General features: G+C 42.1%; 1 protein-coding gene across 1 annotated transcript in view; it reads left to right on the top strand.

Annotated features, from left to right (window-relative positions):
• Positions 1-10,266: 10,266 nt before the first annotated feature.
• The window catches only part of CAMKK1 (calcium/calmodulin dependent protein kinase kinase 1), a 229,875-nt gene continuing 212,787 nt past the window's right edge, over positions 10,267-27,354 (top strand). Inside the window, exon 1 of the mRNA XM_033922566.1 lies at positions 10,267-10,519. The gene's annotated coding sequence lies outside the window, so the exon portion shown is untranslated. The remainder of the gene's footprint in view (positions 10,520-27,354) is intronic.

Raw genomic sequence — 27,354 nt, 5'->3', positions numbered from 1 at the left:
ACGGAATGCTTTACAAAATCTTCGCAGAAATGACCAATTAGTAATCAAAAATGCAGATAAAGGCGGTGCTGTAGTCGTCATGAATAAAGCAGACTATATCAAAGAAGCACTGTCTCAACTATGCAATCCATCCATATACAAGGAAATTCGTTTAGATCCAACTCACAGATTAAAAACTGTTATTTCAAAAATTACTAAAAAAGCATTATCTGATGGGTATATAACTAAACGTGAACATCAATATTTGAATGTAGTTAATCCAACCATTCCAGTTCTATATCTATTACCAAAAATTCACAAAAACATACAGCAACCACCTGGCAGACCGATCATTTCTGCAAAAGGTTCTTTATTAGAAGCATTATCTTCATATGTTGATAAATTTTTAAGATCTCATGTTGAAAGTCATTTTTCATATATCAAAGATACGACACATTTTCTGAACATTTTGGACACCATATCGTATCAGAAAACAGATGGCACTTTATTTCTGATGGTAACCTTGGACATCAGTTCTCTATATACATCCATCCCTCAATCTGAGGCCATTGAGGCTATCCGACAAATTTTGGAATCCAGGCCACGTCCACACTGTGTTCCCACTGACTTTTTGATACATCTGACAAGATTAGCAATGCAAGAAAACTATTTTTTGTTTCTTGACAAATTATATGTTCAGCTGTCTGGAGTTGCGATGGGTGCAACGTTTGCTCCGTCGATTGCTTGTATTTTTATGAATCTTTTTGAAAAAGAATGGATATTATCATCACCATTCAACAGTAGAATTAAATCATGGTATAGATTCATAGATGATATTTTTCTATTGTGGTCAGGTACTGTTGAGGAATTTGTTCTGTTCTTTAGATGGTTAAACACTTGCAATGAGAATATTATTTTTACATACACATATTCTTACCAAATCATAAATTTTCTAGATGTTGAAGTTACACAAACAACAAATGGATTCATAACAAAAGTCTACCATAAAAACACAGATCGTAACACTCTATTACATTCCACTAGTTGTCACCCGTTGGGATGTAAGACCAGCTTACCATATTCTCAGTTTCTTAGATACAAACGTATATGCAGTGAAGATAGAGATTTCAAATATCAATCCAAATCACTAAAGGATAAGTTTCTTGACAGAGGTTATAGCAGAAGAAACATCAAATCAGCATATACAAGAGCAAAATTTAATAATCGAGAATATTTGCTAAATCCTGTTTCTAAGCATCATCAAAGCAATAACGTTTGCACCTTCGTTTCCAAATACAACAATGCAAGTTCTAAAATCTCATATGTAATGAAAAAACATTGGAAAGTAATGCAAACAATGGACATGTTCAAAAATATTAATCTAAGAAATGCTTACTCCCGTGGCAAGAACCTCAAAGAACTTTTAAGCCCGTCTGAACTTAAAACATCTACTATAAAGTCTACTATATTAAAGGGTCATTACAAATGTGGACATTGTTCCAATTGTGAAATCATGATACAATCAGATACTTTTTTGAATCCATTTGATTCCAAACAATACAAGATCAATTTTTTCAGTAACTGCAACAGCACACATGTGGTTTACCTTGTGGCATGCCCATGCAACAAGATATATGTAGGCAAAACCATAAGAAGTTTAAAGATCAGATTAAATGAACATCGATCCAACCTTAAAAGAATGAAAATTGAAACCCCCATGGTAGCCCATTGCAATGATTTTCAACACAAATTTCAACAACTGAAATGCTGGGTTATTGATCAAGTTCCTAAATCTAAAAGAGGGGGTGATCGTAACAAACTTTTATTAAGAAGAGAACAATCTTGGATTTCGAGACTTCATTCTCTTGAGCCTTATGGATTAAACAGCCAAATAGAATGGCACGCTTTCTTTTAGAAAGTGCCACTCCAAATCAAAATTAGAATTCATGTTGTCATAAAACATCATGACTTGATTGCATTCTATGTTCTTCTGGTTCAATAATTGTCATTCACATTTTGGTACTTTATTTCAGCATCTAAATTCAAATGTGGCACTTTAAATATAAGAATTTGGGTTGATACACATAAAGCCATAAACATCGATTTCAATATTGTGTATTCATTCATAAACTTTATAGCAATTATTTATTGCATATCTCAGGTGAATTTAAATGCTCCAAAGTAACATTTTAAGATCAATATATAAACAAATCAATCTAAAATGATTAAAATCGTGTATCACATTGGTTGTGCATCTGCGTTTCGATTGGTCAGTAAGTTCACAGCGTCTAGTTTAAATACGATCGCCATTTTGTTTTTGTAAAAACTCGGTGAGGAGTTGATGAAAGTTTCACCACCGGCAAGTATTTTTTAACTCTAAAGCGGTTATAGTGTAGATTATTGCTTCCTACTTAAACACCATTATATGTTTAACTTTTTTGAGCATTATAGTGACTGGTAAAGCATTTAAAAAGAAATTGAACTTATAGCTACAGTTCATAATATCTTGTCTCCGTTAAACTTCAAGTCGGCTTAATGGCAATTAACTATGATAGACCATGAACTCATGTAAATACTCAGATGCCTAAACTATTACACTCAAAACGAGTGATTAAATAATTAAACAAAACTCATACAGATTAAGAAATTGTTTTTTAAACACACGGAACATTTGTGTATCCAGCATCCTGATTGGCTAACTAATTTACAGCGTTCTGTTTAGTTACGGTCGCCATTTTTTTCACATATGACTATCTAAAATGTTTGTGAGAATTTCAACAACGGCAAGTATTATATGGTTTCAAACTGCTAGATCTAAAAGTACTGCCGTTTGCTTAAACATTGTTAAGCTCCAAGAAATTGTTTATATTGGTCAGTACATCCATGGATACATTCATTTGAGAGATTCTTAAATTGCTACAAAGAAACAGATAGCTTGCAACTATTATTGCAACATTTAAACCATATGTTGACTCACAGTTTTATTGGTTCAACTCAGACACATTTAAACCTATTGTGATAATGCTTTAATGACAAATGCAATACAACATTATAGATGAAATTGCAGGATTAACATCAACATACAGGGTGTTTAATGTTTTTCATTAATGATTTATTCGGTAGAAACCTGTTATATAATGTATATTCTTATATATTTTTCTTTCATTTAAAGATCTTTGAGCAAAGTTGAAATTCAACTGGCAATTCAACAAGTTTTTTTATTACCCCTGAAGAAGCCCATCAGTGCGAAACGGACTGGGCCCCCGTCGGGTGATTAAAGATAAGTCTATCAACATTCAAGTATAAGCATGTTGATTATCTTGGCATTGAATGAATGGTTGCCAGCCATTTAATTGCTCATTTGTTCATAGAAAGAAAATGTGAACACAAAAATGATATACACTATATTCATAAAAATATTTAAAAAGATTTAAAAATTAATTAAAAGAAAAAATTTTTAAAACACTTCAAGGGTTTTTGACCAGTGATGATACCTAACCCCGAAATATTTGTGACTTCATTGTTCACATCTTAGGGGTATTTTGAGGTCTTTTTTCCCTTGATTTAAATCACGTTATATACACTATTAGTGTTCCATCCATTTTTGCTACATACTCTGGTATGCCACTGGTGAATTATTAAGTTGCTAATGGAGTAAGAATATGTAAATTAAAGTCCTTTAAGATTATTTGTTATGTTATGCTATGCTTTTATTTCTTTACTTTTAATTTTCCTTCAAAACCCTTAGCCTGTACTCCAGATGTCTTGATAAATGCTAAAATAACTTTAAATGTTAAATTATAGTCTCAATCAGTTTTTATACGAACTCTAACAGAGACTTTAAATGCTAAACTATTCTCTAAATTACCTTTGCTAAATGAGCAGAATAACTTAAAACAAAAAAGACACTGAAATCACCTACGAAATTCTAGCTTTTCCTAAGTTTAAAGCAATTTCCAAGTCAAATGTTTCTTCTCTCAGCAGGCCCTTTCTCAGAAACCTCATCAGGGCTGAGTCTAATTTTTAATTTCTAGACTACAACATCTACTTTTCTACTAAAAGATAAGATCTTCAGCTAGCACAGACAGGGAGTAGGAGCCAGTCCAAGAAAAGCTGCAGGACTGTTTCAATGTACACTTCTCCCTCCGTATTCGCGGTTTCAGCAATTGCGGTTTCACTTATTCACGGTTTTTAGCTTGCTGGTTCCTCTCCCCAAATTACATCAACTTGCATAGAGAAATCGCTAATTCCAAGCATTTACAGAGAAAATCGCTGATTCCCAGCACTTTCTTCACCGTGTTTTGCCTCTCCTTCAGGAACAGGCCAGGTCTCCCACCATGTTATTCGCGGTTTCACCATATTTACAATGGTTTTGAATAGAAAACAGCGAATAACATATGAAAAAGTTATTTGGGTTTTTCTGTATTTGCAATTCTGTTAATCCCCTATCACAGCGTGTACAGGGAATCTGTCTACCATACTGCCTGCTGTAGAGCAGATACAGTGAACGAACAAGTGCTGCATAATCCAGCAGGAGAAGGACAAAGTAGGGACTCAGTGGAGCTCCAGAAGATCAAACGAGGAAAAGCCTCCAACACCAGATATCTTGGAAGAACCTAAGGTTATACTATTAACAGTGGCGTACCTAGGGGGGGGGCGGGGGGCGGGCCGCCCCGGGTACCAGCCCTAAGGGGGTGTTCCCGGCCTTGCCGTTCAGTCCCCCGCCACCCCCGAAGGACCGCTCGCCCCACTGACCTTCCTGCACCACCTGTGAAGCAGCCCGCAGCAGGATTGCGAAGTCAGCGTCAGCATCCCTGCGCCGCGATCCCGCCCCTCCTCTGACGTCAGAGGAGGGGCGGGACCGTGGCGCAGGGATCGCTGACGCTGACTTCGCGATCCTGCTGCGGCTGTTCATAGGTGGTGCGGGGAGGCCAGGGGGGCGAGCGGTCCTTCGGGGTGGGTCGGGGCATCAGGCCTTCAGGGTGGGGCGGGCGGGCAGGCAAGCAGGCTTTCAAGGGGGAGGGGGGTGACAGGCAGGCAGGCAGGCCTTCAAGGGGGGACAGGCCTTCGGGAGGGGGGGGGTGCAGACCTTCAAGGGGTGCAGGCCTTCAAGGGGGGCAGGCAGGCCTTCAAGGGGGGGAGGCAGGCCTTCAGGGGGGTGCAGGCCTTCGGGGGGGGGGTGTAGGCCTTTGGGGGGGTGCAGACCTTCAAGGTGGTGCAGGCCTTCAAGGGGGGGAACAGGCCTTCAAGGGGGGAAAGGCAGGCAGGCCTTCAAGGGGGGGACAGGCCTACAAGGGGGGGGGACAGGCCTACAAGGGGGGGGACAGGCCTACAAGGGGGGGGGACAGGCCTACAAGGGGGGGGACAGGCCTTCAAGGGGGGGGTGCAGGCCTTCAAGGGGGGTGCAGGCCTTCGGGGGGGGGGTGCAGTCCTTCAAGGGGGTGCAGGCCTTCAAGGGGGGGAAAGGCAGGCAGGCAGGCCTTCAAGGGGGGGACAGGCCTACAAGGGGGGGAGAAGCTACAAGGGGGTGGTACAAGCCTTCAAGTGGGGGACAGGCCTTCGGGGGAGGGTGCAGACCTTCAAGGGAGTGCAGGCCTTCGAGGGGGGTGGTGCAGGCCTTCAAGGGGGGGCAGGCCTTCAAGGGGGGACAGGCCTTCAAGGGGGGAAAGGCAGGCAGGCAGGCCTTCAAGGGGGGACAGGCCTACAAGGGGGGGGAGAAGCTACAAGGGGGTGGGACAGGCCTTCAAGTGGGGGACAGGCCTTCGGGGGGGGTGCAGGCCTTCGGGGGGTGCAGACCTTCAAGGGGGGGACAGGCAGGCAGGCCTTCAAGGGGGGGACAGGCCTACAAGGGGAAGGGACAGGCCTTCAAGGGGGGTGCAGGCCTTCAAGGTGGGACAGGCAGACCTTTAAGGGGGGACAGGCCTTTGGGGGGGGACCATGATTTAGAAGTACACGGAGGGAAGGGGGTGTTCAAAGAGACATGCATATGCCAAACTTTGGGGGGGGGGAAGAAATAATGGGTCTGAAAATAGAGGAGAGGGAGAGAGATGATGGACCATGGGATTTAGGGAGGGAAGGAACAGAAAGGGAGAGAAATTGGACACAAGGGATGGTGTGGAGGAGGGATAGAGATACTGGATAGGAGGGTAATTAGGAAAAGAAACGGAGAGATGGTGGACTCTGGGATGGTGGGGAAGGAGGGAGAGATGCCGGATGAAAGGGTATTTAAGAAAAGGTGGATCTGTGGAGGGAGATGAAAAAAAGGAAAGATACCAGACTTCCTGGGAAGGGAAGGGAAATGGAAAGGGAGGACAGAGTTGGCAGATGGATGGTTAGCATGCAGAAAGAAGGAGACCCTGGCAAGCAAGTTATCTGAAGAAAACCAGAGCCTTGGACCAACAAGATTTGAAATATAACCAGACAACAAAAGGTAGAAAAATTAATTTTATTTTCTGTTTTGTGATTATAACATGTCAGATTTGAAATGTGTATCCTGCCAGAGCTGGTGTTGGACTGCAAACGTGAGCTAGGATTTAACAGAAAGAGGAAAAGTCCTTTTTGTTTCTTTATTTTATTTACACCACAGCGCCAGTGTGGTTAGGAGAAGCCAAAGGGGGTGAAAAAGCTATAAAACCCACCAGGAGTTTTGAAAAAAATCACCCAACTGGGCAGGAAAATCGAATTGAAAAACCAATTCAATAGGGCTGAATCGAATCAAATTTTTTTTTTCCTGTATCTGGCAGCATTAGTTTGCGCTACTGTCTTAGACTTTAGGACCTGGGATTGGGGAGAGATGGCATCCTCAGTACTTTATAATGCAAGTGAAATGAGGATTTGGTCAGACTTTTGAAGGGTCTGCAGAAAAAAAATATTGTATAGGCCGGGGACATGAGACAGCAGGAAATGGGAACTTTTCTTCCTTCTATTTTTGTGAATGGAAAGGCTGAGGATGTCAGAGAGGTCAGTTAAAATATGTGCTTTATAAGAAAATATAATAATGTGTTTTATAAAGTTTATAGCATAGCTGGCCTACCCAGTGAGGTGTTCCTAGTGGTGATGGTGGCAGCGCGTCAATGTGTTGAGAGGAAGAGGTGGTCTGGGAAATTCTGCTGAGCAAACTCCGGGCCCATTTCCACCCCCCAGTTAGTCCACTCCACTCAACTGATTCACACACTGAGTGGGTCTTTGGGTGTTGTTTTGGGATCTCTTCCAGTGGTTTATCTCCTTCTGGTCCAAGGAAGGAAACTTTGTTATCCTTAGCATTGACCTACAGAATATGTTTGTAACAGCGCTGCTTGTGTGGCATTAGGCTATGTAGTGATCGAAAGAAAAAAACAGACCTTTGCACATTTTTGCACTATATGGTGGGTGTATGAGGAGATTCACATTTCCTGCACAGCTAAGTCCATGTGAAGTTACCTTGTGCTGTATTTGACATCTAGCAAGGTCTCTGTTTGAAAGGAAAGATCTAAACTTAAAAATGAAGTGGCCAGAAGTTATGGTAAAAGCAGATAGTGTAGCTGGTTTTAAGAAAGATTTGGACAAATTCCTGGAGGAAAAGTCCATAATCTGTTATTAAGACATGGGGGAAGTGTCTGCTTGCCCTGGATCGGTAGCATGGAATGTTGCTACTCTTTGGGTTTTGACCAGGTATTAGTGTCCTGGATTGGCTACCATGAGAATGGGCTACTGGGCATGATGGACCATTGGTCTGACCCAGTTAGGCTATTCTTATGTTATGTTCTCATCTGTAGGGGCCTTTGTTTTCACTTCTTATTTTAATGTATTTTTTTTCTGGGAACTTATCAGTGTTTTTTATAATGGGAACAAAAATGGAAGAGAATTAATGTGTGTGGAATGGGGGGTAACTAATTTCTTCAGCTAAATAATTCAATCCACTTCAAACAGACATAGGAGAACTTGTGCACCATTCACACACCCTCCAACCAAAAACGTCAAAAGAAAAAAACTGTTCGACAACCTCCTAGCCATTCGAGCTGCAACACTCGACCCCCAACTCTACAACCAATTGATATCAACCACAGACTGCAAAACCTTCAAAAAGAAATAAAAACCCTTCTATTCAAAAAACACATAAAACCGAACTAACACAATCAGAACTGTCCCAAGCATAACCTGCAACTACTCCATATGTACTTCTAATGTCATGACAATTTAGACATAATTTATGTTATGTTATGTTTGGAATAATGGTTACATATATGAGGTTCAATAAAAGAAAATTTTCACTGCCTGTTTCTATTCTGACCATTTATTCCATTTCATGGTTATTGCAAAAAAAAAAAAAAAAAAATTTTTTTTACATGGGGGGGGGGGGGGGTGTCAAAAAATGATGGGCCCCGGGTGCCACATACCCTAGGTACGCCACTGACTATTAATAGTCTTTCGCCAAATCTCAGATTTTGTTGAACAAACAAAAGTGCTTCATCCAAACCAAACCGGATTCCGTCAATATCATTCCACAGAACTTTCACTTATTGGGTTGACTACAAAAATTCTTTATCATCTCGACCATCACCAGTCCGTCTTATTTATTTCTTTAGATCTATCATTGGCATTTGACACAATAGATCATAAGCTTCTTCTGTCTCGTCTGTGTGAAATCAGAATCAAAGACCAGGTCTTGGATTGGTTTTCATCTTTTTTTACAGATCGTTCCTCCAAGGTAGTATTTAACTCAACATCGTCTGATTCATTTACAACTGACTATGGTATCCCCCAGGGTTCCATCTTCTCTCCCCTACTTTTCAATATTTTTCTGCCCCCCCATTAGGGCAATCTATCGGATTTACAATGTTTGCTTATGCAGATGATGTTCAACTAGTTCACCCGATAGATCTAAATAATCAAACAGAAATAAAGTTCATAAACCAATAATTGGAAAAGATTAACTCCTGGCTGGACCTACATATGCTCTCTTTGAACATTGAAAAGTCCAAAGTAATGATTTTTCCCAACAAGGAAGGACGGATCCTAAAACTTTTCCCTCCCTATGCTGAGATGGATCCGTCAGAGCTAAATTGTCATAGAGGTCTGTCAGAGCCAGAAACTACAAGTGGCAGGACCTCAGATTTTTAAGGATGTGTGGTTTTAGATCCGCGAGGTCCATCAGGTCCACGTTTTACCCCTTCCCCTGTTTGTCTTTAAAAGTCTTGGCAAGTTATTGATTTGTTTGGTGATGCTTTGTCAGCTTAAATTTGTATTTTAGCTAAAGTATGTTTTTATGATTTTGTACACCGCCTAGAAAGTTGATTGGGCGGTATAAGAAATTTGAAATAAACTTGAAACTTAATAGCTATTTGGGGATTTCTCACTCCATTATGACTATGCACGTTACCTTGCATACAATGGAGACAGCACGGTGCAAATCTATCTCATGCATGAGAATATCTTAAAAACTCACCTGCCCAGGGACTAGACAGAGAACACTCAGGGAAATACCTTTAAAAAGAATAGGAGGAAATATATATTTTTTTCATTCAATGAATAATGAAGTTTCCAAATGCCTCGCCCGAGGATGTGGTAAGCAATTAGCCTAGCTGGTTTAAAAAAAAAGATTTGAACAAGTTCCTGGAAGAAATGTTCATAGTTTGTTATTGAGACAGGCATGGGAAAGCCACTGCTTGCCCTGGGCTAGTAGCATGGAATCTTGCTACTATTTGGGATTTTTCCAGGTATTTGGATTGGCCACTGTGGAAACAGGACACTGGGCTAAATGGACCACTGGTCTGACCTAGTATGGCATGTTTTTTGTCACTCAAAATATATAAATATGTAGGAGAAATAAATTTAAATAATAAATTCACCAATGTTCTATAATGTCAAAAAAGTGAATTCAATAAGATGTTACTTAATACAACATATTAAAATTTGAATTAGAGTGCTCAGTGTGGTATCTTATTCAAAACCAGAGTGTGGTACCACACTGAGCACTCTAATTCAAATTTTAATATGTTGTATTAAGTAACATCTTATTGAATTCACTTTTTTGACATGTTCTTTGTCATACTGATCTGTCCAAAAATGTGGAAGATTACAAAAGAACACTAGCCAACAAGCCAGTCAAGCCTTTCTTGGCCGTGTGGACAGAAGGAGGTATCCCAACACGGGTTATGGTAGCAGTTGCTAAAAACCTTACTTCAAAACGCTGTAATTTCGCTGCCCTCAAAGAAACGCCTCAGTGGCCGCCGCTGCCCAGGAATGAAGACGAGAATGAATGACAAGAGCCGTTGGAGCCGAGACCCCGCCCCCTCCCCCTAGGCGAAGCGCCGGCGACCAATCAGGCCAAGCCTAGGGAAAGAGCCGGACGGGAGCTGGCGTCCCTCCTAGACTGCGCCGGGGCGAGGGAAGGCGGGCGGGAGCCTCACTCTACTCTCCCTCTTTCTGCAGAACAGTGGGCACGTTTGCAAAAAAGAAAAATCGAACCAAGGAGCGCGAGAAGCGGCGCGCGCAGCAGCAGCAACGGTCCCGGGCTCCGGCGGCTCGCGACCCCCCCTACCCCACCCCTCCACACTCCCAGGTGAGTGACCTTCTGACAGATTTATAGCTATGAGCCCCTGGGTCGAAAAAAGGGGTGTAAAATCAGGAGAAACTTCCCTAACCCCCCCCCCTCGAAAAGGCGTTTCCGTGCTCCCGGCAGCTGCTATCAAATAATCCCTTTGCATGGCAGGAAATTGGCGGGCACGGGGACGAGCTGCAGCTGCCACACTCCCCCCCCCCTATCCCGCTGCAGTGCAGAGTGGACTGCCCCAAAACTTGCACGGGGGAGGGGGACACCTTTCGGCCTCCTACCCCCCACCTCTTTCCCCACTGCGGCTTTGGGCTGTCAGCTTGGGACGGTATCAGTTGATCCATACCCACTTTCATTCGCAGTGCTGTTTGATGATATTAGATGTGTGATATATTCTGTTTTGTTTCTCCTGGCACCGAGATGGGGCTAATATCCCTTTTATATATCTGCACATAATGGTGGTGGTAAGATTTCAGTAGTTTGAGGAGCGAGCTGCTAAATGAGGGGATATGAAGATAGGGTAACTTGCTGGTAAAAATGAAAGGGACAGCCGCCCCCCCCCCCCATCCTATCCTCGTCCTTATAGAAATGAATTCTTTACAAGGGAAACATGTCATTTAACTTATAAATATTTTTCTTAATTTTCCGGCTCCTACTCGTTTGTGCTTTTCTAGGGGGGAGAGAATAATAATAGCGGGGTTTCCCCTGTGACGTATGCTGCAACCTTTTGTTTGCCAGCCGGGTGCCCAAGAGCAGAGAACTCTCAGAAGTGTTTTATGTCTCATTCGTAAAGCAGAAGACCTCGATTGTGCAGGGCAGCATTTGATAACTACTCTGGCCCGCACACATTGTCAAGTGAAGAGAGTCGCTGGAAACATTTGGACCGTTGCTGGGGGTATAATATTGCTCTTTACTAAAATGTTGATGGACAGCTGCCTAGATGTCTTTTGGCACTGTTACCTGATTTGGCTGTTTAGTACAGTAGGAGCCTTGTATGAAATCCATTACCGGTAACCAAACTGTAATGAGTTTGCAATAACATTTGTGCCCCTTCCTATGCACGGTTTCCAAGCATGCACAAACACACTTAATATACTGTATATACAAAGAGGAACTGAGAAAGCAGTGGAGATTGCTGGAAAATTCCCAGCACCTTGTGAAACAATAGTTGTCTGTGGCTGTGCAAACTGCTTGCAGAAAAAAAGTTCTATGTGATATTTTAGTTTTAAAAAATCCAAATCGGATTGTTTCAGTTGTGCTAGTTATATATGCCAATATTTTATGTCATAGCAAACTTAGGGCCCTTTTTACAATACCGCATTAGTGATTCCCCTATGGCAAACGCACTTTTGGGCTTCGATGCATTGGCTGCAGGAGAATCACTACTTTGGCTTTGTAAGTTGGGCTTTGACTATCAAGTTGGGTCTTTTTAGCATATAGTCTCATTCATATATAATGGGACATGGCTTTAACAGTAGCCTATCCCCGTTGGTGCATTGTGCAGATCAGCTGATTGTGGCTCTGCTCTCCTCATACTGACTCAGCTGATCTGTAGCTGGTGAGTCTTGCTGGCGCAACTGATCACGGCTTCCCCTGCTGGCTCAGCTGATTGGTGGATCCAGAGTCTACCAGCTCCTAAACAGTTGGCATTGGTGTTGCACTTCTTTAGGTAAGTTAGGCTACCTAACGTCACTGTGGGCATGGCTAATGCCAGAAGTGGCATTAGGCAGCCTAAAGCAATAGGCATCTCAGATAAAGTATACTCTTGGTTTGAAGGCTTCCTAAAATCCAGAACATACAGAGTAAAATCAGATAAAGAAAAATATGAATCTAGGTCCAACCCTTGCGGCATACCACAAGGATCCCCGCTATCCCCTACTCTCTACAACCTATACACTGCATCTCTTGGAACATACCTAGATAATCTAGGCCAGTGATTCCCAACCCTGTCCTGGAGGAACACCAGGCCAATCGGGTTTTCAGGCTAGCTCTAATGAATATGCATGAGAGAGATTTGCATATGATGGAAGTGATAGGCATGCAAATTTGCTTCATGCATATTCATTAGGGCTAGCCTGAAAACCCAATTGGCCTGGTGTTCCTCCAGGACAGGGTTGGGAACCACTGATCTAGGCATCACCACCTACAGTTATGCAGATATTACCATTCTCATACCTTTTGATCAACCAAAGACTGCCATGACAAACACACTACACCGAACACTAGAAACAGTAGCAACCTGGATGAAAGATCACAAACTGAAACTCAACACAGACAAAACTAAATTCATCCTCCTCAAAAATGACAAAGTCCCAATCATAAGCAATATAGAAATTAACACAATCAACTATCCCATTCAAACTACCATAAAACTACTAGGAATGACTATAGACCAGTGGTCTCAAACATGCGGCCCGGGGGCCACATGCGGCCCGCCAGGTCCTATTTTGAGGCCCTTGGTATGTGTGATAATCACAAAAGTAAAATATAACAGTTTCTTGATCATATGTCTCTTTAACTATAAATTACAATATTATTATTAAGACTTAGCCAAAAGGAAAGATTTATTAACTATAAAGAGTTTTACCTCATGCAAAATTGTCATTTCTTTAATAAGACAGTAACTATTTTTTCTGAGGCCCTCCAAGTACCTACAAATCCAAAATGTGGCCCTGCAAAGGGTTTGAGTTTGAGACTACTGCTATAGACCGATGCTGCACCATGCAACCGCAAATAAATAAAACAATACAGAAATCCTTCGCAGTGATGAGAAACCTAAGACAAGTCAGGAAATTCTTCAAAAAAACACAATTCCAGCTTATAGTACAATCCCTAATCCTAAATCTACTAGATTACTGCAACATCCTCTACCTCCCCTGCCCTGCTACAATGACTAAACAACTACAAACAATCCAAAATACAGCTCTGAGACTCTTCTACTCATTGAGAAAACACGACCATATTACAGAAGCTTACATCAACTCACATTGGCTACCAATCCAAGAAAGAATACTATTTAAATTCTACTGTATGTTATTTAAAGCCTTAAACGGAGACAGCCCAACCTACCTGAACAACCGCCTCATCCAAACCACCTCAATCAGACAGAGAAAAACACACACCCCATTCACACACCCCTCGATCAAAGAAGTAAAACGGAAAAAACTATACGATGGCCTCATGGCCACTCAAGCAGCTAAACTAGATAACCAAATCTCCAATCTACTGATAATGACATCAGACTACAAGACGTTCAGAAAAGAAATAAAAACTACATTCTTCAAGAAATTCCTGAAACAGCCCTAACTTCAAACTTACCGTCCTTCCCCCCCCCTCCCTCTTCCCGCCACACAGAAACTACATAACCTACTCTTTACCTGTCTAGAAAGGACAAATGTTCTTCCATTGTAACCCTCAGTTTTTTATCTCTTTTGTAATCCGCCTTGAACCGCAAGGTAATGGCGGAATAGAAATCTCTAATGTAATGTAATTGGCAACAATTTGGATTTACGCACACACTGTTATTTATTTAAAACTTTTTTATACCATTGACAGAAGAACTAAATGGTTTCCGTCAATTAAAGCAAAATAAAAACAAATCGTGCCATAAAATCTACATAATTAAACAATTTCTTCCCTTCAAATATCAACTAATAAATCACAAGATTACAATAACAAACATGGTTAAGCAGATTCTTTTCTTAAAATGCCAACTAATAAATCACAAAACTGCAGTAACAAACAGTTGAGTTTTTAACTTGTTTGTTTCTTAACGGTTTACACACAGTCGCAATTGGCCCACCGGAGCATTCCATATTTTAACACCAGCAATGCAGAAAGCCATCGCTCTAGTGCAGGGATCTCAAAGTCCCTCCTCTAGGGCCGCAATCCGGTCGGGTTTTCAGAATTTCCCCAATGAATATGCATTGAAAGCAGTGCATGCACATCGATCTCATGCATATTCATTGGGGAAATCCTGAAAACCCGAGTGGATTGCGGCCCTCGAGGAGGGACTTTGACACCTGTGTCTTAGAGAGAGGAAGAGATAATGGTTACTGTGGATGGGCCATTTGGCCTTTATCTGCCATCATGTTTCTATGTTTCTAAACACTAAACCATCCTTCCTTGTCTTTTAATGGGTGTTGTGAGTTCTGATGTCCTTTCATTTTGTCCAGCTAGCCCAGGGATCTCAAAGTCCCTCCTTGAGGGCCGCAATCCAGTCGGGTTTTCCGGATTTCCCCAATGAATATGCATTGAAAGCAGTGCATGCACATCGATCTCATGCATATTCATTGGGGAAATCCTGAAAACCCGACTGGATTGCGGCCCTCAAGGAGGGACTTTGAGACCCCTGCTCTAGCGTCTGCATAATTTCCCTTCGCTATTGGAATTAATAGCTTGATTTTCGGATCTTAAAGATCTATTAGGCTTATAGAGTGCCGCAACTTATCTGAAGTACCATGGTAGTTTGATGGTAAATAGTCTGGTGAACCACAGATACATGCTTTAATGCAAGTGCGGGGATTTACGTCAGGTTTCAGTTGATAAAAGGTTGGACATGGATTCTGGTGCTATGCACTATTTTATAAATAACGCCCAACTCGGGGCACCATTTATGGAATAGCGCTTAGTGTGCATTTTTTTTCAAATTTGGGTGCCATTTTTATTGAATTTATTCCTAAAGCATATTCTGCAAACCATATTCTGCAAACTGTGCGGTAAGTTAGGTATTAGAATTGCGCCTAAAGCATGGAAGCTCTTGGCAGCTAAGGTCAAAGTAGGCGTGGTTAGGGGCGGAAATGACCTTAGGTGCTGCTAGGCCCGAGCCTTAAAAAGGCACCAGTAATGTAGGCCTTTAAATCTGACCTACATTACCAGCGCCTAAGCTTTTTTCTTAGGCTCCGCTAGCTGCGATTCTGTTAACATCGCCTAAGTGTGGTTGACACACGTCCAATGCCATTTTTGAAGGCACCTACTGGTTTAGATGCCTAACTAACAACTCTTAAAGTTAGATGCCTAATTAACACTTACCGTAACTTGTGATGCACTAGAGGGATTGAGTCTTGAATTATGGGTCTTGTAACTTGTACTTCTGATGTTTCTGGGACTTGCAAAATTCCTGTGGCGACATCACAGTATCTCCATGCCCATTACTTTGGCCATATTTATTTTATTAGGATTTATTTACTGTCTTTTTGAAGGAATTTACTCAAGGCGGTGTACAGCAAGAATAAGTCAAATATCTCCAGGAATTACATTTTTGAAAACCTAACAATAAACACATATCAGATGGTCAGCTGACCCACATATTTAGTAAATAACAAAAAAATCTCTATAAGCAGGTGCGCTAAGTAGCACCCTGAGAATCTCATCATCCATCCTGGCTGCCCAGTAGGCCAATAGACTGTCAGGCATTAGCACTTATGTATAAATTAAAAAATTTTATAATCTACAGTCGTCAGTGCTGGTAATGTCCCAACTCATCAGCAGTGAAAGTACATACTATGAACTTTCACACCAGTCCTATTTGATAAGAGATAATTTTTGTGTGGATAAGTGGCCATTTGTATAAATTACTAAAATAACCGGCTTTGCATTGCATTCTTGCTGACTCATACTTCTTATTGAAATATCCCCATAGCTTTAGATGGCACGAACTTGTGTAGGTGTGGAAATTGTAGTACATATGTATTAGAGAATGACACGGGGACAAATTTGTCCCCATCTCTGCAGGAACTCAATTTCTCCGTCCCATCCCTGCAAGTTTTGTTGCTTCCCTGTCCCATTCCTGTAAGCTCTGCCTTAACTGCACAAGCCTCGACCACTTATGATTTTAAAGTGTCTGAGGCTTGTGCAGATGAGGATGGAGCTTACAGGAATGGGGCAGGGGCAGGAAAAGAACTCTACGGGAAAATGAGTTCCTGCGAGAATGGGGAAAAATTTGTCCCCATGCCATTCTCTAATATGTATGCAAATAAGCAGTTTTTGGCTAAGCGGTGTTCTGTAAATACATACCTAGTTGCCATGGTATGTTCCCTATGAATTGGTGTTCTCATGGGTGGAGTTTGCATTTTCATCTTTCTCTTTACATTATCGTCATGCTGTCTAATTTCAAAGAAAGCATTCATAAAGTTGGAATCATTCTCTGTTCTAACCATTTTTTGTAAGAATGGACTTTGATTGTATATTAGATAAGAATTAGAAGCTTAGGACTTTTCTATACATCATGGAGTTCTTTTAAGTTTTAACTTGGTATTTTAGGTGTAATTTGCTTTTTAGTTTTGACCATTTAGCTTATATATAATCCGCTTAGAACAGGGGTGTCAAGGTCCCTCCTCGAAGGCCGCAATCCAGTCGGGTTTTCAGGATTTTCCCAATGAATATGCATGAGATCCATTAGCATACAATGAAAGCAGTGCATGCAAATAAATCTCATGCATATTCATTGGGGAAATCCTGAAAACCCGACTGGATTGCGGCCCTCAAGGAGGGACTTTGACACTCCTGGCTTAGAACTTTTGCAAGATTTGGCGGCATATCAAATTTTAATAAACATAGTCTAGTTTGGGTCTTGGGTTCAGGCCTTAGAGGCAGTGGGAAGTAAATTAATGAGATAATAACCAGATGGTGCCAAAAAAGTATATTATAAAGGAATCGGTTTTTACAAATATAGGGCTCCTTTTATGAAGGTGTGTTAGGGCCTTAACGCGCGCTAGCCGCTTCCGCCTCCTCTTGAGCAGGCGGTAGTTTTTCGGCTAGCGCGCACTAATCTGGTGTGTGCGCTAAAAACGCTAGCGCACTTTCGTAAAAGGAGCCCTTAGAGCAGTGGTCTCAAACGTGCGGCCCGGGGGCCACATGCGGCCTGCCAGGTACGATTTTGAGGCCCGCAGTATGTTTATCATAATCACAAAAGTTTCTTCATCATATGTCTCTTTAGCTATAAATGACAATATTATTATTAAGACTTAGCCAAAAGGAAAGATTTATAAACTATAGAGTTTTACCTCATGCAAAATTGTAATTTCTTTAATAAGACATTAAGTATTTTTTTCTGCGGCCCTCCAAGTACCCACCAATCCAAAATGTGGCCCTGCAAAGGGTTTGAGTTTGAGACCACTGCCTTAGAGCATAAATTGGATTTCTGTGTGTGTATAAGAGCAACTCCACTGTTCTCATAGGCTATATTCACTGAACAGCAACATTTAAGATAAAACGAGCCACTATTTGTAAGGGTTCATAGTCAAAAGCGCGCGCCGACAACTGAGCGCAGGACTTAATCGCGCCGAAGAAAAACCGTATTTTAAAGGGGTCCGACGGGGGGTGTTGGTGGGGAACCCCCCCACTTTACTTAATAGAGATCGCGCTGGCATTGTGGGGATTTGGGGGGTTGTAACCCCCCTCATTATACTGGAAACTTAACTTTTTCCCTGTTTTTTAGGGAAAAAGTAAACTTTTCAGTATAATATGGGGGGTTACACCCCCCCAACATGGCAGCGTGAGGCAGCGCGATCTCTATTAATTAGAGTGGGGGGGGGTTCCCCCCCACCCACCCCCGTCAGAACTCTTTAAAATACGGGTTTTCTTCGGCGCGATCAAGCCCTGCGCTCAGTTGTCTGCGCTGGGTTGTCAGCGCGCCTTTGTCCTTGCGCGCTTTTGACCCGTCACCATTTGTAAGACAAGGTTCATAAAACACTTCTCCCTCCATATTCTCTGTGATAGGGGATTAACAGAACCGCAAATACAGAAAAACCATGAATAACTTTTTCATATGCTATTCGCTGTTTTCTATTAAAAATCATCGTGAATATAGTGAAACCGTGAATAACATGGTGGGAGACCTGGTCTGTTCCTGAAGGAGAGGCAAAACACGGTGAAGAAAGTGCTGGGAATCGGCGATTTTCTCTGTAAACGCTTGGAATCAGAGATTTCTCAATGCAAGCTGATGTAATTTGGGGGGAGGAGCCAGCAAGCTAAAAATCGTGAATAATCGAAACCACGAATGCTGAAACTGCGAAAATGGAGGGAGAAGTGTAACAAAATTCTGTTCCCCGTTTCGCAGTTTCATTCGGCTTGCTGAGGAATCATCATTTACATCTTGCTTCTGCTTTTACTTTTTTTTACTTGAACTGTAAGCATCAGATGTAACTAGGTAAAAGTAGTGAAAAATTGTCAAAATTATGACTTCAGTAAAAGTAACAAATGTCATCCTGTACTTCTTTGTAATTACCGTATTTGTCGGCATATAAGACGACTTTTCAGTACCTTAAAATCCTCCCCAAAGTCGGGGGTCGTCTTATACGCCGGGTACTGTTGACATGCAGTGGCGTACCAAGGGGGGGGGGGGGGGCGGAGGGGGCGGTGCGCCCCGGGTGCCAGCCCTAAGGGGGTGTTCCCGGCCTTGCCGTTCAGTCCCTCGCCACCCCAGAAGGACCGCTCGCCCCACTGACCTTCCTGCACCACCTGTGAAGCAGCCCGCAGCAGGATCGCGAAGTCAGCGTCAGCGATCCCTGCGCTGCTTCCTGTGCCGCGATCCCGCCCCTTCTCTGACGTCAGAGGAGGGGCGGGACCGTGGCGCAGGAAGCAGCGCAGGGATCGCTGACGCTGACTTCGCGATCCTGCTGCGGCTGCTTCATAGGTGGTGCGGGGAGGCCAGGGGGGCGAGCGGTCCTTCGGGGTGGGTCGGGGCATCAGGCCTTCAGGGTGGGGCGGGCGGGCAGGCAGGCAGGCTTTCAAGGAGGAGGGGGTGACAGGCAGGCCTTCAAGGGGGGACAGGCCTTCAAGGGGGAAAGGCAGGCAGGCAGGCCTTCAAGGGGGAGACAGGCCTATAAGGGGGGGACAGGCCTACAAGGGGGGGGGACAGGCCTTCGGGGGGTGCAGACCTTCAAGGGGGGGACAGGCAGGCAGAAGGTTGTGCAGAAGGTGTGCGGAAGAAGGGGTAGTCTTATACGGCGAGTATATAACAAACTCTATATTTTAACTGTAAAAGTTGGGGGGTCGTCTTATACGCCCAGTCGTCTTATACGCCGGCAAATACGGTAGTTATATTTACAAAGCCACACAGATGAGTGCCATGTGGCAAACACTGTGATGCTGGGGGTGGGGTTTAGTTACTATACAACACTGGGCAGGGCACATAATTATCTGCATCGATTATAAAATCTTATAATCTACATGCAATTTTTGTGCAATCTAGACAAACATTTACATCAGCTCTATGGCTGTTATACTAGGTTCATAGACAACGGCGCGAAAGACAAAAGCGCTCCGACGGGGGGTTTTGTTGGGGAACCCCCCCAGTTTACTTATTAGACATCGCGCCGGTGTTATGGGGGGTTTGGGGGGTTGTAACCCTCCACATTTTACTGTAAACTGAACTTGTTCCCTAAAAACAGGGAAAAAGTGAAGTTTTCAGTAAAACATGGGGGGTTAGAACCTCCCACACCCCCCACAACGCGGCGCGATGTCTATTAAGTAAAGTGGGGGGGTTCCCCCCCACACCCCTCCGTCGGAGCACTAAAAACAGTAATTTAGAGCGGCGCGGCGGCGCGCGCTGCGCTCAATTGTCTGGGCGCACCTTTGTCCCGGCGCGCTTTTGACCCGACACCGTTTTTACTAAGGTGCGCTAAGTGTTTTAGCGCGTGTTTAGCAGGTGCTAAATCTACATGCACGCCAACGTGTCCATAGACTAACATGCACGCGTTAGCATTTAGCGTGTGGTTAGCATGCACTAATAAATATAGCACACCTTAGTAAAAGGAGCCCTAAGTTTTTGTTCCTTTAATAGAGGCACTTTGTCAACCACTTACACTAGGATTCTATAAATAAAAAAAGGCACCTGCTTTTTCTTTATAGAGTTGGCTTCAAATAGGTGCTTTCCTTGCACTAAATCTAGGTGCCTTCTTATAGAATTACCCTCCATATGTGGAAATGTAAATATATCTTCAGAGGCACAGCCAACTGCTTCTCTGGTAACAGTTGCAGATGCCTCTTTTTCAAGGCCACAACATCCCTTTTCATTGCAAAACATTACCGTGGAGTTTTGCTGCTAACGTGTTGAGAACAAACCGTACTCCAATGTAGCAAGGTTGCAAGGTTTTATTAAAATTTGATTTAATCGCTTATCTAATTTCTAAGCGAGTTTACAATATATATATAAAAAAAGAGCATGAACATAATAAAAATGCCATTAACAATACCATTAATACTTACAAAAAGAAAGCAATTACAAAGAAACATCAACTAATAATTGGCATATTAAAAAGGGATAAATGAGACAGACGGGAGACAAAAGGAAAGAGGGTTAGAAATACAATTTGGATAGGAACAAAAGACAAATAAGGAAAAAACCAAAAGGAAAGGGCTCATTGCTGCTTAATTCCTTAAGGAAGTTAAAAAGGATACTGTAAAATTTAAATCAAATGTTAAAAGCTTCTTTAAATAAATGACTCTTGAGTAGGCTTTTGAAACGTTTGAGGTTAGCTTTTTCTCTTGCAAGAGCTGGTAGGGTATCCAAAGTTGAGGGGCTACGACTGAGAAAATGTCAGGCCTTTTGGTTCCTATTATATGAAGGGAGGGGACCGTCAGCACTTTACGATTAGATGATCTAAGACTGCAGGGTGGGTCATATGGGATAAGATATTTATCAATAAATTGGGGCAGTTTAGAATGAATTGTTTTAAATGTTATGAGAGAGATTTTGTAAGAAATTTGTGGTTTAATTGGCAGCCAATGGGCATTTCGAAGTAGGGGGGTAACATGGTTGTATTTTCTAGATTTTGTCTTTAAGATATCTGTATGGTTGTTTTTATTTATTTAATTCATTCATTTTCTATCTCATTTTCCCCATAAAGCTCAGAACAGGTTACAGGTTAAACATATATAAAATACAGTTAACAAGTTCCAACTTGCCATAATTACAGTATAAATTTATGAAACAAGTTTTTATCTTAACACAAGGGTCTAATACCACTATACATAATATACAAAAATTATACAGAACACTGCAGTGAAGATCAAAGAAGTTAGACCATGTTACTCCCCTCCTTTATAAAGCTCATTGGTTGCCGATAGAACATAGAATCACATACAAAATTCTTTTACTAACCTTTAAAACTAGACAAAATAGTCTTGATGCTTTGGAGACCTAAATACTCTTTTTAGGGATACATAGTTTTTTCTATTTTTAGATACCCTCCCTTTTGTTCTTTCCCTGTATGTTCTCTTTCTTACTTGATAAATTGTAGTTCTATCCTTCTTCCCTTTTTTTGTTCCTGTTTGTTTTTGTATTGATTTTTTAATGTTTTAAATAATGATTATTGTTCTTAAGGATGTATAGTTACCCCATATATGTTTTTTAACATAATGTTCACCGCCTAGAAGGCCAATTGGGCGGTTTATAAAATTTTTAAATAAACTTGAAACTTGATATAGTTTATATTATAGTTTGCCATAGTTATCCTTACAGTGCAAGTTTTTTCAATACAAGTTATCATTTTAACGACACACATTAGGGAGGTGAGAAGCTGATATGCACGGACGGGGAGAGGGACCTTGGGGTGATAGTGTCTGAAGATCTAAAGGCGAAAAAAAAGTGTTACAAGGCGGTGGCTGTTGCCAGAAGGATACTGGGCTGTACAAAGAGAGTTGTAGCCAGTAGAAGAAAGAAGGTGTTGATGCCCCTGTACAGGTCATTGGTGAGGCCCCACTTGGAGTATTGTGTTCAGTTTTGGAGACCATATCTGACGAAGGATGTAAGAAGACTTGAAGTGGTCCAGAGGAGGGCGACGAACATGATAGGAGCCTTGCACCAGAAGACGTATAAGGAGAGACTGGAAGCCCTGAATATGTATACCCTAGAGGAAAGGAGAGACAGGGGAGATATGATTCAGACGTTCAAATACTTGAAGGGTATTAACGTAGAACAAAATCTTTTCCAGAGAAAGGAAAATGGTAAAACCAGAGGACATAATTTGAGGTTGAGGGGTGGTAGATTCAGGGGCAATGTTAGGAAATTCTACTTTACAGAGAGGGTGGTGGATGCCTGGAATGCGCTCCAGAGAGAGGTGGTGGAGAGGAAAACGGTGACTGAGTTCAAAGAAGCATGGGATGAACACAGAGGATCTAGAATCAGAAAATAATATTAAAAATTGAACTAAGGCTAGTACTGGGCAGACTTGCACGGTCTGTGTCTGTATATGGCCATTTGGTGGGCTGGAGAGGGCTTAGGGCTTCAATGGTTGAGGGTTTAGATGGGCTGGAGTAGGTTTTGGCGGAGATTTCAGCATTTGGAACCCAAGCACAGTACCGGGTGGAGCTTTGGATTCTTGCCCAGAAATAGCTAAGAAGAAAAAAAAAAATTAAATTGAATTAGGTTGGGCAGACTGGATGGACTATTTGGGTCTTTATCTGCTGTCATCTATTTTTTATTTTTTATTTTTATTTTTTTTTAGGTATTTATATACCGCCTATCAAAGTTATCTAAGCGATTTACAATCAGGTACTCAAGCATTTTCATACTATGTTACTATGTAGATAATATACAATTTACTGGTTAAATTTGTAATTTGTCAGTCATATTGTGTGTAACAGAGAATTAATTGTCCTTAGACCATTTACCTCGCTTGACTTTCTTGGGCTCTTGTATGTTTAGGGTGGACTTACCGGTAATTCTTCTTAATAGTCTATAGCCCAGCCACCCTGAGTAGGCCTGCTCTTGCTATCGAAAGCTACGCAGGTCAGGCCTGGCTACTACCTAGATGGGAAACCACCTGGGAATATCGGGTGCTGTAGGCTGAGGGGCCCTATGTTGGGCAGCAGTGACATAGTGGAGCCCTACACTGCACAGGAGAAGGCAATAGCAAACCACTCTTGTACTCTGCCATGGAACATCACAGGGTGTGTTGCCAAGAGTCAGTTGCCAACTCGGTGGCATAATCCATCCATCATTCTTCTGCTAAAATGTTTTATGCACAAAAAATAATATTAGGGGTCTTTTACTAAGGCGTGCTAGCCAATTTAGTGCGCGTTAAACGCTAACTCACCTATTATATTCTATGGACATGCTCTAAATCGGCTAGCACGCCTTAGCAAAAGACCCCCATTATTAGGAGAAATTCCCATTCACAGGCTCTGAAATTGTTGAGTAGAGTATAAATTAATTTGTGTTTAACAGATGGAAAGGCTTTTTTGAATTTCTTATGAATGTGATAAGTTTAATGCGTTTTTAAGTTATTTTGTGCATTGTGCAGCAGTGGGCCCCCCCCCCCCAAAAAAAAAAAAGCATATAGAACGTTAGGAATTCTTAGGAAAAGGATCGAAAATAAGGCAAAGAAAAATATAATGCCTCTGTTTTGCTCCTTGTTGCAACCATACTTTGGGTACCATGTGCAATTCTGATCATCATATTTCAAGAGAGATAGTGGTCTACAACACAAGGGTTGCTTATGGTTCCTTCCTTGAAAATTATTGGAACCAGACGTCATGACATATTTTCAGTTATGGCCCCTCTCACCTGGAATGCCCTCCCCTTATACATAAGAGAAGATAAAGACCTTAACATATTTAAAACCAATTTAAAAACTTTTCTTTTTAAAGCTTCTTTTAATCTTAACAACTCTTTTTAACCATTTTATCCCAAACCTTACGTTTTTCCCCTTACTTGGCTTTTTCTTTCCTTTCTGGTCTGCTGAATCTCAACTGCTGTGTTGTAATATTTCCTGCCACACTCTACTACTTGCAAAATGAATACTGCAAAACTCCAGGATCAAGCCAGGTATCTCCTGTTTTCTGTGGCTTCTAGAATGTGAGCATATGGTGTCATTAGCTCATCGCCACAGCTAGGAGGAATCTGCTAGTGCTGTACCCTAGTGCTGTACCATCTGGTCTCTCTTTGTACAGGTTTGCAGCTATGAGGTGTTTTACTATAGTATTTATTTCTAAACCGTCTATTACTTAAGCGATTAACAGTTAAAATATTCACAGTAGTTCATAGACAGTACATTTACAAAATGCATTCAAATTACATTGCAATTACATAGTAATTTAATCCTCTTAAAGTAATGTCAAAAGTTCAATGAATTTAAACATTAACCTTGCCCACTAAATAAAGTGCAACAATCACAGTTCAGGAATCTTATTAAATATGCCTGCCAACATAATTTCAGAGAAAAGCCTCCACAAACAGTTGTGTCCTTCAACATCTTTCTAAACTGTCAGCAGTCGGAACAGGTCCTCAGGATGCCAGGGAGGGAATTCCAAAATTTTACCCCTGCCACAGACAACATTGCCGCTCTCGATTTTAGCATACCAGACAGTTTTCTACATCATAGAAGTTAATCTCAGATCTTAGATTCCTTCTCAGCTGATTCACCTCCCACAGAGATTGAAAATTCAAAGGAACAGATCCATATAAACTCTGATGTATCATTAATAACATTTTATTACAAACCCTTTGTGACACTGGGAGCCAGTGCAGCTGTTTTAGCATGGGGGTAATATGTTCTTTGTGCGAGATTCCCAATTCCCAAATTCCCAAGGAATCTCGCAGTAGAATTCATCAATTGCTGCAACACCCTATATTTAACCTTAATCAGTCCCAAGTAAACCATGTCCAAATCAATGCCTGTGCTACCGAATGAAAGTCGTATGGCAGAAGCATTGGTTTCAGCTGATAAAGTGTCCTTAACTGCGAGTACCCACCCTGGATAACCCTGAGGACCTGTCTTCCCATTCATAGGCAGCGGGACACTTTTTTGTTTGGGGGGGCCCAAAAGCTCCGCCCTAGACCCCACCCCATAATAATAGTACTTATTGTAAATGCCATTTCTTCCATTAATTTTTCATATACACACAATATAATCTTATTAATAATACACAATGGTAACCGCAAAATTAAATTACACAAAGCACACTCTTTTCCCCCTCCCCCCCCACTGCACAGCATTTTTTTCCTCTCTCTTTCACCCCCATGTGCAATGTCTTCCTCTCTCTCACTGTCCACCATCAATTTCTCTGTCATTCCTTCCCTTGCTGCTGAGGGCGTGGGGAAAGAGAGGCAGATAGGGATCTAGGGTGCCTCTCTCCCTCCCCCTCTACTGCCACATCTAATATTTCTTCCTCTTATCCCCCAGACTGTGTGCAGCTAGTTTCGCCTCTGCCCACCAGCCCCATGTCCAATATTTCTGCTTCTATCACCCCTCTCCAGCTCCATACCACATCTCTTCCTCCATTCCCCCTACCACCATGTCTAACATTCCTCCCTCTTGCATCCTCTCCCTTCACCTCCACTCACATCCGTTTTAATGGCAGGGGAATGTCGGCTGCAGCAGCAACTCTGAAATGCAGCCTATGGCCTCCCTTCACGCTTTCCTTGTGCCTAAGCTGAAAACAGATGTAGCGTCATTAGTGGGTGGAGCGCGGCACAAGGAAAGCACAGAGGGAGCCTGCAGGCTGCCTTTCAGACTTGCTGCCGCAGCCGACATTCCCCTACCAGAAAAATGGATGTGAGTGTAGGTGAAGGCAGCACCAGGCTTAAAAGGGGGAGGATAAGCCCCGAACCTTGGGGCCCAGGGCAGCTGCCCCGTTTGCACCTCCCTAACGCTGGCCCTGCCTCTCCCCTCCCGCCCACTCGCAGCATGTCTACCTTCCTGTTTTCGCTAGGGCTGGCCACAGCACTTTTCTAAGAAATTAAAGATAAGACATGTGGTGGGAACAGTGGATGCTGGCGAAGGGGCGTGTCAGAAACTGCCGACCAGCAGGCATGCTGTTCCGCTCCCAGCCTCACAAGAAATGTTCCCCCACAGGATCCCTCCCAAAATGGGCAACTTTTGGGAAGGCCATGACCCCTGTGCCCCCCCCCCCATTCTGACGCCTTTGTTCCCATTGAAAGAGTATAATGTAAACAGACACCTAAGATCACCATCTCCCTTCTAACCTGCAAATTCATTCCTTGAACCTGGATTTCAGTTGGAAGCTTCTCCACATTATCCTCACTCACTATCATTACTAGTCTTCCCGATATTCAATTGCAACTCATGATCATCCATCCACTCATTCACTCATATATTCACATCTTTCCCAACTTCTACAAACATCTACCATTAGCTAACTGTAAATCCAAGGAAAATAGTCTGTCATCTAACTCACCTGTTCAAAATCTATAGTAATACCTAAATAAAATATTTCTGCATGTATATGTATGATATGCAGAGCGAATTTGCATTTTTATAAATACGTACACTAAATGTGCACTCTGCTCCTGCTAATTTATGTAAATTGAGTCAGGGGCATAATGAGAGAAATTCCCATGGTGCTGGCTTATTTCAAATTAAAAAAAACCAACTATGTTCGCTGTTTTGATATGTTCGTTTCTTATTCAATGTTTTAGTCTGGAATGTGTGTGTGTTTTGAATAACCATAATGAATATGAGATGTATGCAAATGAATATTTTAATATGTCAGTCCCCATCCTTTGCCCCCCCCTCCCAATGAAACAGTTAAACTATGCCCATGCTTTCAAGTATTTAAACATCTATATCATATCTCCCCTGTCCCTCCTCTCCTTTAGAGTATACGTATTGGGTGAATCTCTTCTTAAAAAAAGTTAATAAATCCCAATATTTTTAAGGGAAAGGGATTGGGACTTGTATACCGCTTTTTTGTAGTTTTACAACCCTACTCAAAGCGGTTTATATACAGGTACTTCAAGCATCTGCCCCGGTGGACTCACTATCTATTTAATGTGCCTGGGGCAGTAGAAGATTAAATGACTTGCCCAGGGACACAGGTAGCAATATGGGTTTGAACCCACAACCTCAGGGTACTGAGGCTATAGCTCTAACCACTGC

The sequence above is a fragment of the Geotrypetes seraphini genome, chromosome 15, assembly GCF_902459505.1.
Source record: "Geotrypetes seraphini chromosome 15, aGeoSer1.1, whole genome shotgun sequence".
Lineage (NCBI taxonomy): Eukaryota > Metazoa > Chordata > Amphibia > Gymnophiona > Dermophiidae > Geotrypetes > Geotrypetes seraphini.
Note: the sequence above shows the minus strand (reverse complement) of the source record. Positions and strands in the feature narration are given on the sequence as shown.